Source organism: Triticum aestivum, chromosome 6A (assembly GCF_018294505.1).
Source record: "Triticum aestivum cultivar Chinese Spring chromosome 6A, IWGSC CS RefSeq v2.1, whole genome shotgun sequence".
Lineage (NCBI taxonomy): Eukaryota > Viridiplantae > Streptophyta > Magnoliopsida > Poales > Poaceae > Triticum > Triticum aestivum.
Window position 1 is genome coordinate 53,171,618 of NC_057809.1, and position 18,425 is coordinate 53,190,042.

General features: G+C 43.4%; 1 pseudogene; it reads left to right on the forward strand.

Annotated features, from left to right (window-relative positions):
* Positions 1-17,515: 17,515 nt before the first annotated feature.
* Positions 17,516-17,626, forward strand: LOC123132825 (uncharacterized; annotated as a pseudogene).
* The last annotated feature ends 799 nt before the right edge of the window (positions 17,627-18,425 follow it).

An 18,425-nucleotide genomic window follows, 5' to 3' on the forward strand; every position in this document is an offset into this window, starting at 1 on the left:
AAGGGTTTGAGGCAAGGGGATCCGTTTTCCCCCCTTGCTTTTCAATTTGGCGGCTGATGTTCTTGCTACCCTGGTGCAAAGGGCGCAAGAACAAGGATTTATCAAGGAAGTGTTGCCTAGGTTGTATTCAGGAGGTCTAAATATTTTGCAATATGCGGACGATACTATTTTCTGCTTTGAAGATGATCTTGAGGGGGCTAGGAACCTCAAAATAATTCTATGTGTTTTTGAGCATTTGACCGGTCTGAAGATTAATTTTTTAAAAAGTGAAATTTTCTGTTTCGGTAAAGCTTTGGAGAAACAAGCTGACTACGCTGGCATTTTTACTTGTGCTATTGGGGGCTTCCCTTTTAAGTATTTAGGTATTTCCCTGCATTATAAAAAGCTTTGTAATGCTGACTGGAAGCCAGCGGAAGAAAAAGTAGAGAAAGGAGTTGCAGCGTGGCAGGGGGCTCTTTTATCTATGGGTGGTAGGCTTATCCGTACTTAAACTTGCTTGACTAACGTCATTAGTCATTTACTTAACTTTTTCCATCTACCAAAGGGAGTAGGCAAAAGAATCGACTTCTTTCGAGCTCGGGTGCTTTGGCAAGAGAAAGAGGGGGTTAGGAAGTTTCATTTAGTTAACTGGCTTGATGTCTGTCAACCTAGAGACCAAGGGGGGTTGGGTGTTACTAATCTGGATATCAAGAATATTTGTCTTTTGTGTAAATGGCTCTGGAGACTTGAGAATGAAGATGGGGATTGGCAGGAGATGATTAGAGCAAAGTATTTGAAGAGGAAAACTTTGTCTCAATGTGAGTCATCTCCTGCCAACTCTCATTTCTGGAATGGTATCATGAGTGTTAAAAATATCTTTTACAACTGTTGTCAGAGAATTATTGGAGATGGGTGTAAAACTAGATTTTGGGAAGATGCTTGGATCCACAACAAGTCTCTCTGTCAACTTTTTCCTCACTTGTACAAACTTACTTTCCATCAAAACATTACGGTTGCTAAAGCATTTGAACAAGATTTTAACTGCATTAGATTTAGGAGATGTTTATATGGGGAGACATTGGATATGTGGAATAAACTTCCAGATATGTGCAGTCAGGTTGTTCTGAGTGAGGAACCTGACAAAGTCAAATGGCTTTTGACCAGCTCTGGCCAGTTCTCTGTTAAATCTCTTTATCAATATATTATTGCTAGGAGAGTAGTGTTCCCTTTTAAGTTTATGTGGAAACTGAAGGTACCTTTGAAAATTAAGGCTTTTATTTGGTTAGTTATCAAAGGGAGGATCCTGACAAAGGACAATTTGTGTAAAAAAGGCTGGAAAGGTACCAACAAATGTGAATTTTGTGATGCCAATGAATGTATTGACCATCTGTTTTTCACTTGCTCTTTTGCTCGGTTTCTTTGGAATGTAGTTGGGAGTGCTTTGGGAAATCCCCAAACACCCCTGTCATTCTTTGACTTTTGCCAGAATTGGCTTCCTAAGTATACTGGGAAAGATAGAGTGGTTATAGTGTTGGGGAACGTAGTAATGTCAAAAAAATTCCTACGCACACACAAGATCATGGTGATGCATAGCAACGAGATGGGAGAGTGTTGTCTACATACCCTCGTAGACCGAAGCGGAAGCGTTGATGCAACGTAGAGGAAGTAGTCGTACGTCTTCCCGGTCCAACCGATCCAAGCACCGTTACTCCGGTACCTCAGAGTTCTTGGCACACGTTCAGCTCGATGACGCTCCCCAGGCTCCGATCCAGCAAAGCTTCGGGGAGGAGTTCCGTCAGCATGATGGCGTGGTGACGATCTTGATGTTCAACCGTCGCAGGGCTTCGCCTAAGCACTGCTACAATATGACCGAGGTGGAATATGGTGGAGGGGGGCACCGCACACGGCTAAGGAACGATCACGAAGATCAACTTGTGTGTCTATGGGGTGCCCCCTGCCCCCGTATATAAAGGAGTGGAGGAGGGGAGGGCCGGCCCTCTCTATGGCGCGCCCTAGGGGAGTCCTACTCCCACCGGGAGTAGGATTCCCCCTTTCCTAGTCCAACTAGGAGTCCTTCCATGTAGTAGGAGTAGGAGACAAGGAAGGGGAAGGGAGAAGGGAAGGAAGGAGGGGGCGCAGCTCCTCCCCCTAGTCCAATTCGGACTAGGCCTTGGGGGGGGGGGGGCGCGGCCTGCCCTAGGCAGCCCCTCTTTCTTTCCCGTATGGCCCAATAAGGCCCAATACTTCTCCCCCCGTATTCCCATAACTCCCCGGTACTCCGAAAAATACCCGAATCACTCGGAACCTTTCTGATGTCCAAATATAGTCGTCCAATATATTGATCTTTACGTCTCAACCATTTCGAGACTCCTCGTCATGTCCGCGATCTCATCCGAGACTCCGAACTCCTTCGGTACATCAAAACTCATAAACTCATAATATAACTGTCATCGAAACCTTAAGCGTGCGGACCCTACGGTTCGAGAACAATGTAGACATGACCGAGACACGTCTCCGGTCAATAACCAATAGCGGGACCTGGATGCCCATATTGGCTCCTACATATTCTACGAAGATCTTTATCGGTCAGACCGCATAACAACATACGTTGTTCCCTTTGTCATCGGTATGTTACTTGCCTGAGATTCGATCGTCGGTATCCAATACCTAGTTCAATCTCGTTACCGGCAAGTCTCTTTACTCGTTCCGTAATACATCATCCCGCAACTAACTCATTAGTTGCAATGCTTGCAAGGCTTAAGTGATGTGCATTACCGAGAGGGCCCAGAGATACCTCTCCCACATTCGGAGTGACAAATCCTAATCTCGAAATACGCCAACCCAACATGTACCTTTGGAGACACCTGTAGAGCTCCTTTATAATCACTCAGTTACGTTGTGACGTTTGGTAGCACACAAAGTGTTCCTCCGGCAAACGGGAATTGCATAATCTCATAGTCATAGGATCATGTATAAGTCATGAAGAAAGCAATAGCAACATACTAAACGATCGGGTGCTAAGCTAATGGAATGGGTCATGTCAATCAGATCATTCAACTAATGATGTGATCCCGTTAATCAAATAACAACTCTTTGTCCATGGTTAGGAAACATAACCATCTTTAATTAACGAGCTAGTCAAGTAGAGGCATACTAGTGACACTCTGTTTGTCTATGTATTCACACATGTATTATGTTTCCGGTTAATACAATTCTAGCATGAATAATAAACATTTATCATGATATAAGGAAATAAATAATAACTTTATTATTGCCTCTAGGGCATATTTCCTTCAGTCTCCCACTTGCACTAGAGTCAATAATCTAGATCACATCGCCATGTGATTTAACATCAATAGTTCACATCTTTATGTGATTGGTTCACATCTCCATGTGACTAACACCCAAAGGGTTTACTAGATTCAATAATCTAGTTCACATCGCTATGTAATTAAGACCCAAATAGTGATCATGTTTTGCTTGTGAGAGAAGTTTAGTCAGCGGGTCTGCCACATTCAGATCCGCATGTATTTTGCAAATTTCTATGTCAACAATGCTCTACATGAAGCTACTCTAGCTAATTGCTCCCACTTTCAATATGTATCCAGATTGAGACTTAGAGTCATCTGGATCAGTGTCAAAACTTGCATCGACGTAACCCTTTACGAGGAACCTTTTGTCACCTCCGTAATCGAGAAACATATCCTTATTCCAGTAAGGATAATTTTGACCGCTGTCCATTGATCTACTCCTAGATCACTATTGTACTCCCTCTCTTAACACAGTGTATGGTATACAATAGATCTGGTACACAGCATGGCATACTTTATAGAACCTATGACTGAGGCATAGGGAATTACTTTCATTCTCTTTCTATCTTCTGCCATGGCCGGGCTTTGAGTCTTACTCAACTTCACACCTTGTAACACAGGCAAGAAACCTTTTCTTTGACTGTTCCATTTTGAACTACTTTAAAATCTTGTCAAGGTATGTACTCATTGAAAAAACTTATCAAGTGTCTTGATCTATCTCTATAGATCTTGATACTCAATATGTAAGTAGCTTCACCGAGGTCTTTCTTTGAAAAACTCCTTTCAAACACTCCTTTATGCTTTGCAGAATAATTCTACATTATTTCCGATCAACAATATGTCATTCACATATACTTATCAGAAATGTTGTAGTGCTCCCACTCACTTTCTTGTAAATACAGGCTTCACCGCAAGTCTGTATAAAACTATATGCTTTGATCAACTTATCAAAGCGTATATTCCAACTCCGAGATACTTGCACCAGTCCATAAATGGATCGCTGGAGCTTGCATATTTTGTTAGCACCTTTAGGATTGACAAAACCATCTTGTTGCATCACATACAACTCTTCTTTAATAAATCCATTAAGGAATGTAGTTTTGTTTATCCATTTGCCAGATTTCATAAAATGCAGCAATTGCTAACATGATTCGGACAGACTTAAGCATAGATACGAGTGAGAAACTCTCGTCGTAGTCAACACCTTGAACTTGTCGAAAACCTTTTGCGACAATTCTAGCTTTGTAGATAGTAACACTACTATCCGTTTCCATCTTCCTCTTGAAGATCCATTTATTATCAATGGCTTGCCGATCCTCGGGCAAGTCCACCAAAGTCCACACTTTTTTCTCATACATGGATCCTATCTCAGATTTCATGGCCTCAAGCCATTTATCGGAATCTGGGCTCATCATCGCTTCCTCATAGTTCGTAGGTTCGTCATGGTCAAGTAATATGACCTCCAGAATAGGATTACCGTACCACTCTGGTGCGGATCTCACTCTGGTTTACCTACGAGATTCGGTAGTAACTTGATCTGAAGTTACATGATCATCATCATTAGCTTCCTCTCTAATTGGTGTAGTAGTCACAGGAACAGATTTCTGTGATGAACTATTTTCCAATAAGGGAGAAGGTACAATTACCTTATCAAGTTTTCTACTTTCCTCCCACTCACTTCTTTCGAGAGAAACTCCTTCTCTAGAAAGGATCCATTCTTAGCAACGAATGTCTTGCCTTCGGATCTGTGATAGAAGGTGTACCCACTGTCTCCTTTGGGTATCCTATGAAGACATATTTCTCCGATTTGAGTTTGAGCTTATCGAGATGAAACTTTTTCACATAAGCATCGCAACTCCAAACTTTAAGAAACGACAGCTTAGGTTTCTTGCCAAACCATAGTTCACACGGTGTCGTCTCAACGGATTTAGATGGTGCCCTATTTAACGTGAATGCAGCTGTCTCTAATGCATAACCCCAAAACGATAGTGGTAGATCGGTAAGAGACATCATAGATCGCACTATATCTAATAAAGTATGGTTATGACGTTCGGACACACCATTACACTATGGTGTTTGAGGTGGCGTGAGTAGTGAAACTATTTCACATTGTTTTAATTGAAGGCCAAACTCGTAACTCAAATATTTTACCTCTGCGATCATATCGTAGAAACTTTTATTTTCTTGTCACGATGATTTTCCACTTCACTCTGAAATTTTTTGAACTGTTCAAATGTTTCGGACTTATGTTTCATCAAGTAGATATCCCCATATCTGCTCAAATCATCTGTGAAGGTCAGAAAAATAATGATACCTGCTGCAAGCCCTAATATACATACATCAATATGTATGATTTCCAACAAATCTGTTGCTTGCTTCATTGTTTCAGAGAATGGCGTTTTAGTCATCTTGCCCATAAGGCATGGTTCGCAAGCATCAAGTGATTCATAATCAAGTGATTCAAAAGGCCCATCAGCATGGAGTTTCTTCATGCGCTTTACACCAATATGACTTAAACGGCAGTGCCACAAATAAGTTGCACTATCATTATTAAATTTGCATCTTTTGGTTTCAATATTATGAATATGTGTATCACTACGATCGAGATCCAACGAACTTGTTTCATTGGGTGTATGACCATCGAAGGTTTTATTCATGTAAACAGAACAACAATTATTCTCTGGCTTTAATGAATAATCATATTGCAATAAACATGATCAAATCATATTCATGCTCAACGCAAAAACCAAATAACACATATTTAGGTTCAACACTAATCCTGAAAGTATAGGGGAGTGTGCGATGATGATCATATCAATCTTAGAACTACTTCCAACACACATCGTCACTTCATCCTTAACTAGTCTCTGTTTATTCTGCAACTCCTGTTTCGAGTTACTACTCTTAGCAACTGATCCAGTATCAAATACTGAGGGGTTGCTATAAACTTGTATATCAAATATACTTTTGTTCACTTTGCCATCCTTCTTATTCGCCAAATACTTGGGGCAGTTCTGCTTCCAGTGACCAGTCCCTTTGCAGTAGAAGCACTTAGTCTCAGGCTTAGGACCAGAGTTGGGCTTCTTCACTTGAGCAGCAACTTGCTTGCCGTTCTTCTTGAAGTTCCCCTTCTTCCCTTTACCCTTTTCTTGAAACTAGTGGTCTTGTCAACCATCAACACTTGATGTTTTTCTTGATTTCTACCTTCATAGATTTCATCATCATGAAAAGCTCGGGAGTCGTTTTCGTCATCCCTTGCATACTATAGTTCATCACGAAGTTCTACTAACTTGGTGATGGTGATTAGAGAATTCTGTCAATCACTATCTTATCTGGAAGATTAACTCCCACTTGATTCAAGCGATTGTAGTACCCAGACAATCTGAGCACATGCTCACTAATTGAGCGATTCTCCTCCATCTTTTAGCTATAGAACTTGTTGGAGACTTCATATCTCTCAACTCGGGTATTTGCTTGAAATATTATCTTCAACTCCTGGAACATCTCATATGGTCCATGACGTTCAAAACGTCTTTGAAGTCCCGATTCTAAGCCATTAAGCATGGTGCACTAAACTATCAAGTAGTCATCATATTGAGCTAGCCAAGCGTTCATAACTTCTGCATTTGCTCCTGCAATAGGTCTGTCACTTAGCGGTGCATCAAGGACATAATTCTTCTGTGCAGCAATGAGGATAAACCTCAGATCACAGATCCAATCCGCATCGTTGCTACTAACATCTTTCAATACAATTTTCTCTAGGAACATATCAAAATAAACACAGGGAAGCAACAACGCGAGCTATTGATCTACAACATGATTTACAAAATACTACCAGGACTAAGTTCATGATAAATTTAAGTTCAATTAATCATATTACTTAAGAACTCCCACTTAGATAGACATCCCTCTAATCCTCTAAGTGATCACGTGATCCAAATCAACTAAATCATGCCCTATCATCACGTGAGATGAAGTAGTTTCATTGATGAACATCACTATGTTGATCATATCTACTATATGATTCACGCTCGACCTTTTGGTCTCCGTGTTCCGAGGCCATATCTGTATATGCTTTGGCTCGTCAAGTATAACCTGAGTATTCTGCGTGTGCAACTGTTTTGCACTCGTTGTATTTGAATGTAGAGCCTATCACACCCGATCATCACGTGGTGTCTCAGCACGAAGAACTTTCGCAACGGTGCATACTCAGGGAGAACACTTCTTGATAATTAGTGAGAGATCATCTTAAAATGCTACAGTCAATCAAAGCAAGATAAGATGCATAAAAGATAAACATCACATGCAATCAATATAAGTGATATGATATGGCCATCATCATCTTGTGCTTGTGATCTCCATCTTCGAAGCACCGTCGTGATCACCATCGTCACCGGCGTGACACCTTGATCACCATCGTAGCATCGTTGTCATCTCGCCAATATTATGCTTCCACGACTATCGCTACCGCTTAGTGATAAAGTAAAGCATTACAGCGCAATCGCATTGCATACAATAAAGCGACAACCATATGGCTCCTGCCAGTTGCCGATAACTTGATTACAAAACATGATCATCTCATACAATAAAATTTAGCATCATGTCTTGACCATATCACATCACAACATGCCCTGCAAAAACAAGTTAGACGTCCTCTACTTTGTTGTTGCAAGTTTTACGTGGCTACTACGGGCTTAAGTAAGAACCAATCTTACCTACGCATCAAAACCACAACGATAGTTTGTCAAGTTGGTGATGTTTTAACCTTCACAAGGACCGGGCGTAGCCACACTCGGTTCAACTAAAGTTGGAGAAACTGTCACCCGCTAGCCACCTTTGTGCAAAGCACGTCGGGAGAACCGGTCTCGCGTAAGCGTACGCGTAATGTCGGTCCGTGCCTCTTCGTCCAACAATACCGCCGAACCAAAGTATGACATGCTGGTAAGCAGTATGACTTATATCGTCCACAACTCACTTGTGTTCTACTCGTGCATATAACATCAACACATAAAACCTAGGCTCTGATGCCACTGTTGGGGAACGTAGTAATTTCAAAAAAAAATCTACGCACAAGCAAGATCATGGTGATGCATAGCAACGAGATGGGAGAGTGTTGTCTACGCATCCTCGTAGACCGAAGCGGAAGCATTGATGCAACATAGAGGAAGTAGTCGTACATCTTCCCGGTCCAACCGATCCAAGCACCGTTACTCCGGTACCTCCGAGTTCTTGGCACACGTTCAGCTCGAATGACGCTCCCCGGGCTCCGATCCAGCAAAGCTTCGGGGAGGAGTTCCGTCAGCACGACGGCGTGGTGACGATCTTGATGTTCAACCGTCGCAGGGCTTCGCCTAAGCACTGCTACAATATGACCGAGGTGGAATATGGTGGAGGGGGCACCGCACACTGCTAAGGAACGATCACGAAGATCAACTTGTGTGTCTATGGGGTGCCCCTGCCCCCGTATATAAAGGAGTGGAGGAGGGGAGGGCCGGCCCTCTCTATGGCGCGCCCTAGGGGATTCCTACTCCCACCGGGAGTAGGATTCCCCCTTTCCTAGTCCAACTAGGAGTCCTTCCATGTAGCAGGAGTAGGAGACAAGGAAGGGGAAGGGAGAAGGAAGGAAGGAGGGGGCGCAGCTCCTCCCCCTAGTCCAATTCGGACTAGGCCTTGGGGGGGGGCGCGGCCTGCCCTAGGCAGCCCCTCTCTCTTTCCCGTAAGGCCCAATAAGGCCCAATACTTCTCCCCCCGTATTCCCGTAACTCCCCGGTACTCCGAAAAATACCTGAATCACTCGGAACCTTTCCGATGTCCGAATATAGTCGTCCAATATATTGATCTTTACGTCTCGACCATTTCGAGACTCCTCGTCATGTCCCCGATCTCATTCGGGACTCCGAACTCCTTCGGTACATCAAAACTCATAAATTCATAATATAACTGTCATCGAAACCTTAAGCGTGCGGACCCTACGGTTCGAGAACAATGTAGACATGACCGAGACACGTCTCCGGTCAATAACCAATAGCAGGACCTGGATGCCCATATTGGCTCCTACATATTCTACGAAGATCTTTATCGGTCAGACCGCATAACAACATACGTTGTTCCCTTTGTTATCAGTATGTTACTTGCCTGAGATTCGATCGTCGGTATCCAATACCTAGTTCAATCTCGTTACCGGCAAGTCTCTTTACTCGTTCCGTAATACATCATCCCGCAACTAACTCATTAGTTGCAATGCTTGCAAGGCTTAAGTGATGTGCATTACCGAGAGGGCCCAGAGATACCTCTCCCACATTCGGAGTGACAAATCCTAATCTCGAAATACGCCAACCCAACATGTACCTTTGGAGACACCTGTAGAGCTCCTTTATAATCACTCAGTTACGTTGTGACGTTTGGTAGCACACAAAGTGTTCCTCCGGCAAACGGGAATTGCATAATCTGATAGTCATAGGATCATGTATAAGTCATGAAGAAAGCAATAGCAACATACTAAACGATCGGGTGCTAAGCTAATGGAATGGGTCATGTCAATCAGATCATTCAACTAATGATGTGATCCCGTTAATCAAATAACAACTCTTTGTCCATGGTTAGGAAACATAACCATCTTTGATTAACGAGCTAGTCAAGTAGAGGCATACTAGTGACACTCTGTTTGTCTATGTATTCACACATGTATTATGTTTCCGGTTAATACAATTCTAGCATGAATAATAAACATTTATCATGATATAAGGAAATAAATAATAACTTTATTATTGCCTCTAGGGCATATTTCCTTCATATAGCTATTGGTACGGCCGCTTTATTATGGTCGATCTGGAGAACAAGAAATAAATCTTGCTTTCAAGGTTCTTTACCTAATGATCCTACTGATATTATCTTCTCCTTATGTTCCGTGTTGGATTCGTGGGGTGTACTACAGAAATGAGGAGTGCAAAAAACTCTTAAGGAAGTGACCAAGAGGTTGGCCCAGATAGCGAGGGACGTCTTCAAGCGTGCTTACGATTGGGGGCCTGCTGTACGGAGGCTCTGTTGATCAAGTGGTGATAGATGTAGCATTTGCGATGATCTCTCTTGTTCTTTTGCTATAGCACCCTGTAGGTGCAGAGTTTGGTATCTCAGGTTGTAGTGAGTTATTTCACCTGATGCAAAAATGAAGCTTTTTTGTTGATGAGCTTCAAGATGTTGTAGCATCTTGTAGGTGCAGATGAAGTGCCTCAAGATGTAGGAGTAGTTTTTTTTCATGATGCATATGTTAGGCATCGAAAGAAGTCGAGTCTGTATGAAACTTGATTCGTATGCTGTGGCTCTATTTTCGTAATGAAAATGGGGGCCGTGTGGCTCCTCTGATTGAAAAAAAAAACTTAAGGCAGAAGATTAGATGGAGATAGCAGGCGCGGTCTTACATAGAATAGAGATAGCGAACCAAACAGGCAAGCCGGCCGGCCGAAGATGCATCATTGGCAGGTTGATGATGTTGTACAGATAGGATGTGCATGAGGCTGCCCGTAATGGGTAGTATCATACGTTAGGCCCCTCCCAATGCTCCACCTTGTACAGGTGCTAAGCCTTCCACGTAGGCAAAAAATCTGATGTGGCATGTTATTTAAGAGGAGAGAGATGAGTGTGGTGACCCTAGGAAGAAACAACGCTAAGCGCGTGAACCTAGGCAAAACATTTAAAGGAAGGAAGCCCACCAATACATGAAGAGCTTTAGTTGCTAAATCATTAAATAAAGCAAGCTTAGCAACCATAAGATAAGGCTGATCATAATGGGCAAGAACATAAGCTAGTAACTTACACACTTCCCTAGACTATGTTACTACCTCCATAGTGGGTAGGAACATCTATGTAGTGTCATGCAACAATGTATTTATTAGGTTATAGACTCATTGTTTTTTGGAGTGTGTGATGTTCCGGTAACTTAGCTAGTTACCACAAGCACCTCTCTCTTCATTAAATATGTGCCACATAAACAAAGTTGTATTGGAGTGTGTGATATTACTCCTAAGTTCCTCCCCATTGTGACCAGCCTAAGCACCTATGCATTGGGGAGTATAGTTGCTAAGCTATTTAATGTGTTTAGCACCTCATCTAAGCACCCATGCATTGGCAGGAGCCTTAGTATCATGCACATGATACTAAGGTATGATACTACCTCCGTAATGTATAGTATCATATACTAGTATCTTAAGTGATCTTATTTATTGTCATGCATGACATAGTAGCATAGCATTTATTATGATACGGTATCATGATATGATATTCAACTCTCTCTTAATTTCCTCATTTAATTCCATGCCACCTCAGTAAAATAGTCTACTAGTTGGCATGCATGATACTAGCTATGATACTCCCATTACGACTAGCTTGAGGTGTTGGATTGAGGAGAAAAGAGGAGCTAGCAATGGGAGGGCGGGCAGGGAAGTTTATAGAGGGGGGTGCCGGCCATCGTATTTTTGAGAAGGAGGGGAGGCGTCATATGGGGGGTCGATCCGCGTGATGGATCGAAGCATGTTGGAAACGAGGGAGAGGCGGCGCTGCCTTGGTTTGGGAGGCGATTCATGGGGCGCCTGATTTCAAGGGACAATTAAAGGATCCAGCCCATCCATCGGGAGGTTGACTGGTTTTCTACCTCAAATCATATTGTTAGGGCATGTACAATGGTGCTATCTTAGGAGTGCCACGTAGGATAAATGGTGAGGTGGAGGAGAGAGAACTCATAAGAAAAGGCTTGTCTTCTCTTATTTAACATAAGACAAGAGATGATCTCTTAGCACAATTTGTCTCACCATATTTTAAGGAATAACTAGTTATTGAAGATAAGGCTAAGATATAACCCATTGTAGACATATTTTTTTGTCATCTCTAAATTACATGCAAGACTTAAGATAAGACTGTCCTATCAACCATTGTACATGCCCTTAGTGCTCCCTCGAATTACGCTTGTTAGGTAGGCACCTACGTGGGATGGGATTGTTCACACCAATTATAGTGTATTTCCGTTCCCTCAAAAAAATAGTGTATTTCCTAATTACTATTCATGGTCGACATCCAACTTATCTTCTTTTTCTTTTTATATGCAAAGAAGATCCTGTGGATTTTAGCAGAACACATACAGGGGAACCGTCAAGAACAACAACAGTTGTCCCACAGAAAGATAAAAAGACCCTGCAACCAACTACCTAGACAGGGTCTTCATCGCCGCCGCCGAGATCTGTCGTAGAATTCCCACTAAATTGTCTGAAAAAAACCTAAAGTAGACAGCAGCAGCTTGTTTGCTTCCACGTACCCTGGATGAACTGATGATGCACTTTTTCTTTTGCTAGACTGGGGGGTGTTTGTTTCCTAAGACTTTTTTGTGTAGGGACTATAAAAAATCCCTCTTAGAGACATTTTTACCAAACGGGAGGAACTTTTTAGGACTAAACTAGGCATTTGGGACTAAATGAAGAAGACTCTCGAGGAGAGTCTTTTTTGAAACTTTTTGGGACTTTTTCAACAATGCCCCTCCATGCATTCAATGGCCCGCCATCCCATGATATTGTTTGATTGTTATTTTTCTATATACTAGGGGCAACATGATCATTTAATAACCTCCAGGAAGGGATTAAGAACTTTTTAGTCTCTGAAAACAAACATGGAGGGACTTTTTAGGACTAGAGACTTTTTAGTTGGGACTAGAAAAAGTCCTAGAACTTATGAACCAAACAGGGCCTGGAACTTGAGTGATGAAGCAGCAAACTGTTACAGGACAGGATGCTAAAATCCACCACCACCATCAATCAATCAGGTTGGAAACCAAAACTATCACCATATGCATGTTTGCCAACCGAAACTTACACTCCCTCCGTCTGCATGTTTTAGTGTGATTAGGAAACATGCCCGTGCGTTGCAAAGGGAGAAAAAAATAACTCAATTTTAGTAAAAGAAAATGGTTCAAGACCCCACACAGGTACATGCCCACCATTTCAACACGGCAGAGAAGCATTAATAGCATAAACCATGAATATGAAATATTACTAAAGCTTAATTTCCCAAATATGGTTTAATAGTGCCAACAATAGTTACAAAGGCATGCATTGTTTTCCACTATAGAGATAGCTATAGAGTATCAACTTCTAGTGTGGATTTTCTAACTTGTAGTTGTATTTTTTACATGATCTTCCTTGGTCTTTGTACCCAAATATCACTATGTTTCTGGGAAAAGGAAATCAAAAACTCAAATGTGTAGTTATGTTTTTTTCATGTAGAGCATACATGTTTTGATTGTTTGAACCAATTTTTTAAAAGATGTTTTGATTGTTTGCACCTAATTTTATTTTTAAAAAAGAGAAAATATACTCAAATTGTTGCTCCAAACAACAATTTTGTGAGTGCCCGTGAGTTTTATACCATTTTATGTGGGTGTTCGGCTTGGCTCCCATCCCCATCGGTATATGTTCATGTTCTTGCAAACATCGGTAGCCGGTGGTAATTGCTGACGCAGATGGTGGTATGTGTGCATGGCGTGGTGGTCTTGGCTCCCACTCGCCGCCGACCATGCTTCTTGATAGATTGGTCCTGGAGTATTCCTATTCCTATCCTCCTGAAGCTAGTGTTTATCAGGTGTCGTTGGAGGAACAATCTGAGAAGCATGGCGTGCTTCCTCGTCGGCCGAGTCCACACATGGTTATTCCTCTTTCTATATTTTGCCAGCAACATGCACAGTGTGTTTTTCTAATTGAAATTAATCGATGTGCTTGCGGGAACTACGGGAGTATTTTTTCTGTGATGGAAATAAATTCGTGAGTTTTTCCTTGTGTACACGACTTGACCATCTACTATTTCTTTGTGTATATTCGTCATTTGACCAAACTTGCCCATCTTCTATAGATTCCTTTCAGACTTGGAATGAACCGCGTTCAGCTAGCTCTGAGGCATAGGGATCCATGTACATTTGTTTTGAATAAAAATCAAATTCTTCCATCATGACCAAATCTTATAAGGTCTTGGATTAAGCACATTTAAATTTATCGAGGGGAAATATCCTCACTTCAAAACTCGACTGGAATTTTCCTCACTTGTCTGTTTATTTCTAAATTAAAAATTCATAAAAAATAGCAGAGAGAGAGAGAGAGAGAGAGAGAGAGGGAGGAGCAGCGCAACACCCAGTTGCCTAGGCGGCCTAGAAAAGGGCCCATCACATGTTTTATTCAAAACATGTGAGCGCGCCGATCCTAAATTCATCTCCTCTGTCGATCCACCAGCGAGCGCGCCGGCGACCTCTTGTTTCCCTCTCCCTCGCTCGTCTCTAACCTCTCTCTCCCTCGTTGCTTCGCAGGTTCAAGCTCGTCGTCCTCGGCCCCGGGCTGCATCAGGTCCGCGCGCCGCCATCCCCGCTTCGCTGGACCTTCACCGCGCCAATCCAGTCGCCCCGTCGCGCCCCTGCCATCTCCCTTGCCGTCTCTTTCTTCTCTGATTTTTTCTTCAGGCAAGAGCAGCCTCCTTCAAGCTCGTCGCCTCCTACGTGGATCCGTTCGCCCTCACTTCGTTCCCGGATCAGGCGTGATCCAGCCGGGAAGAGCCCCGCCGCTGCAACCTCCTACCTCGCTGTCGGCCTGGTGCAGTTTTGTCCCCTCGCTCGGCTCGTCCGCCTCCCCCGCAAGATCCCTCTGTTTTCTTCTTCATTAATTCGTTCGATTCTTGAGGCAGCATCTCCCGCTCGATTAATTCCTTCTTTGACCAACTCCTTCGACGCTGCTTGTTGTCGTCAACTCACAAACACATTTAAACTGATGGGACTCTCGACATGTAAACGATGTGGGACTATCTATTAGTCACAATTTTCACTTTGGCATGTTACAATCCGATGACAGCCATAGCAAAAGTCTAATATTCAAGCAGCCATAATGATGCTATTGCCCATATTTTTCTGCTACCCTGCAACAGACGTTTCAGTTACTTATCTCTATTTCAAATCCAAATGCCGATATTGTAATGGTCGGTTATCGATTCCATGTGATTAACACATCAGGAGGGATGATGACAAATAGAAGTACAAGTGTTTAAACAACGGTGCACTTGGAAATACAAAAAAAATGCATCTGGGATGCATCAAGCAATGATGGAAATGGAGTGAGAAAAGGAAGACTCGCGAAGCACTGTTCAAGATCCATCTCATCGGTATCGTCACTAGTTTCCTATTACAAAACAGACTCTAGTCTATTAGCACTCTCCAGAAGCACCATGGAAAGCAAACCTAATTCATAAATATTGGTTTGTGTTTCCAGTACACACGACTCATGTGTGCGGAATCAAGAATCAAGATTCTCATACCTTTTGCGCAAAAAGGTTATATAGTGCAGCAGAGGAAAATGCAAAAGCTTGATCTGGAATGCATCTCATTGGGGTAGAGATAAATATGAACGAAACAAAGACTCACCATGCACTGTTCAAGATGCATCTCACCGGTATCCTCACTAGGCCGGGGTTTATCCTCCTTTTCAGGAAAAAGACCAACAACCTTGCTAGTCTCATATTACAAAACAGACTCTGGCCTATTAGCACTCCCCAAAGTTTGATTATCCTATATAGATATCACATACTATGGAAAGCAAACCTAATTTTTAATTATTTGTTTTTTCCTATTAAAAAAACAACTGATATGCAACTTATCAAGAATCAGGATGCTTATATATTTTGAGCCAAAAGGTCATACAGCAATGCACAAAGAAAAACAAACACCAGATCTGGGATGCATCGAGCAAAGATGGAGTAGGGAGTGAGAAAAGGAAGACTCGCCATGCACCGTTCAAGATGCATTTCATTGGTAGGACCTCATATACTCAGATATTTGCCGACATCCATAAGCTCTATGAGTTCAGCAATCGCGGTGCTGCCTGGTTTCTCAAGCACTTCTTCTACTCGGTCATTCGTCGACGTTGCTCTTGAGCATTTCGAGCTCCCTCGCCCTGCAACAACCATGACTTACAGATCATTCTTTTCCCCTTTAGCAATGATCCCTGTAAACATTCAAAGAACCAGGTGAGGTGATGCTCTAATGAGCACAAACAAGACAGAAAAAAGATGATAACAAAATAAGTAAGAAGAGGTTCACGGATCTTTACATTGTACTCCCTCTGTAAGTTATCTAAATGCTCTTATATTTATTTACAGAGGGAGTACAACAGTTTAACAAGGACCCATGGGTTGGAAATAACCAAAAAAAACATCTACAATAGTCTAACAGGGACCAAGCTTCAGTTCAAGCATTGAAAATTTGCTCTCAACTAAACTCAAGACCTATAAATCATTGCCAGATCACAAATATATACAACCTTTCAAAGCCACAATCTTTAGCCAATCAAAACCCTGTTAGAATTGTTGTATAGGGATAGGACTTGTTGTTTAAACTTGTACTTCATCTCTATCTCTTCTTCTTTCTCCCGTAGCTCTCCTCTCTATATCTTCTGTAACGATCGAACTCTACAACTTGTACGCCAAGGCTTATGCCATATATATACAGATGCGGCCCGAGACAAAGGGTTCAACGCTTTCCAACCTATTTTACATGGTAGTCAGAGCCTCTTCCTCATAGATCAAAGATCGCATCTAGCTACCTCCCTAAAAGCGCATCAAGCCTCCTCCTTCGATCGAGATCATGTCCACCACCGCCGCCGCATCGCTGTCCGACACCTCGGGCGCGCTCACCACCACCTCGTCCTCCGCCTTCGCACCATCCTCATCCAGCACCACCGCGGGGTCTCTCGGATCGCCACCACAGGAGAAGCTCACGAGGGGAAACTTCCTCTTCTGAAAGGCCATTGTGCTACCTCAGATCAAAGGCGCTCATATGGAACACCACCTCGACGGGAAGAGCCCGCCACCGCCGGCCACCCTCACCTTTACCAAGGACGGCAAGGAGGAACAGATCTTCAACTATGCCCGATCCCTCTGGTACGCACAACAGCAGCAACTACAAGGGTATCTGATGGGATCTCTCTCCCGCGATATCCTCGCACAGGTAGCGACGTTGCAGACGCCGGCCGAAGTCTTGAGCGCCATCCATGCCATGTTTGTCGCCCAGAGCCAAGCCCAAGCCATAAACACCCGCATCGAGCTCACTAACCTAAAAAAAGGTAACATGACCATGGCTGAATATCTTGGCAGGATCAAAAGTCTCACCGATGAAGTCGCGTGCACTGCCGCGGCTCTCTCCGACCCGGAAATCGTCTCCAAGATCCTCGCTGGTTTGGACATGGAGTACAATCCGGTCGCCTCCTCACTTGCTGCTCGTGTGGAACCCATCACCATCCAGGAGCTGTACAGCCAGCTACTCAGCTTTGACGCTCGCCTCACCCTTCTTCATGGCAGCGATCTACGGCAGTCCTCGGCCAACTCTGCTGCTCGTGGCCGCGGCCGTGGGCGCGGTCACCAGGGCAGAACCGTGGCGGCGGCCGCGGACGCGGTGCCCCTCAGGGCGACGGCGCTCGCTCTGGTGGAGGCTATGGCTACAACAACTCCAACAGCAGTGGCGGCGGCGGCGGCTTCAACCCCAACAATAGCCGCCATCCTGCCGCCCCACGTCCTCGTCCCCGATGCCAGCTCTGCAAGAAACCCGGCCATGCGGTCATGGATTGCTGGCACCGCTACTATGAGAATTTTGTCCCTGACACTCGTCATGTTGCTGCTGCCATGCGCGAACAAGCAGGAGAAGGCGTCTAGTACGTTGACTTTGGTGCCACCGATCATGTCACCAATGAACTAGAGCAACTTGCTCTTCGCGAGAGGTACCATGGCGCCGATCAGATCCATACTACAAGTGGAGGAGGTATGGAAATTTGCCACATTAGTCAAGCTTCAATTAATTCCCCTAACCTTAAACGTGATCTCATTCTTAAGGATGTCCTTCATGTTCCACAAGCTGATAAAAATCTTGCATCCATGTCTCGTCTAGCCACCGATAATAATGTTTTCTTTGAAACTCATCCTCGTTATTTTTTCATCAAGGATCGGGCAACGAGGGAACTTCTCCATCACGGTAGATGCACTGGGGGTCTCTAGCCCATCACATCTGGAGCACTTAGCCGCCGGCGTCGTCAAGTCTACTCCGTCATCAAACCCTCTCTAGAAAGGTGGCAT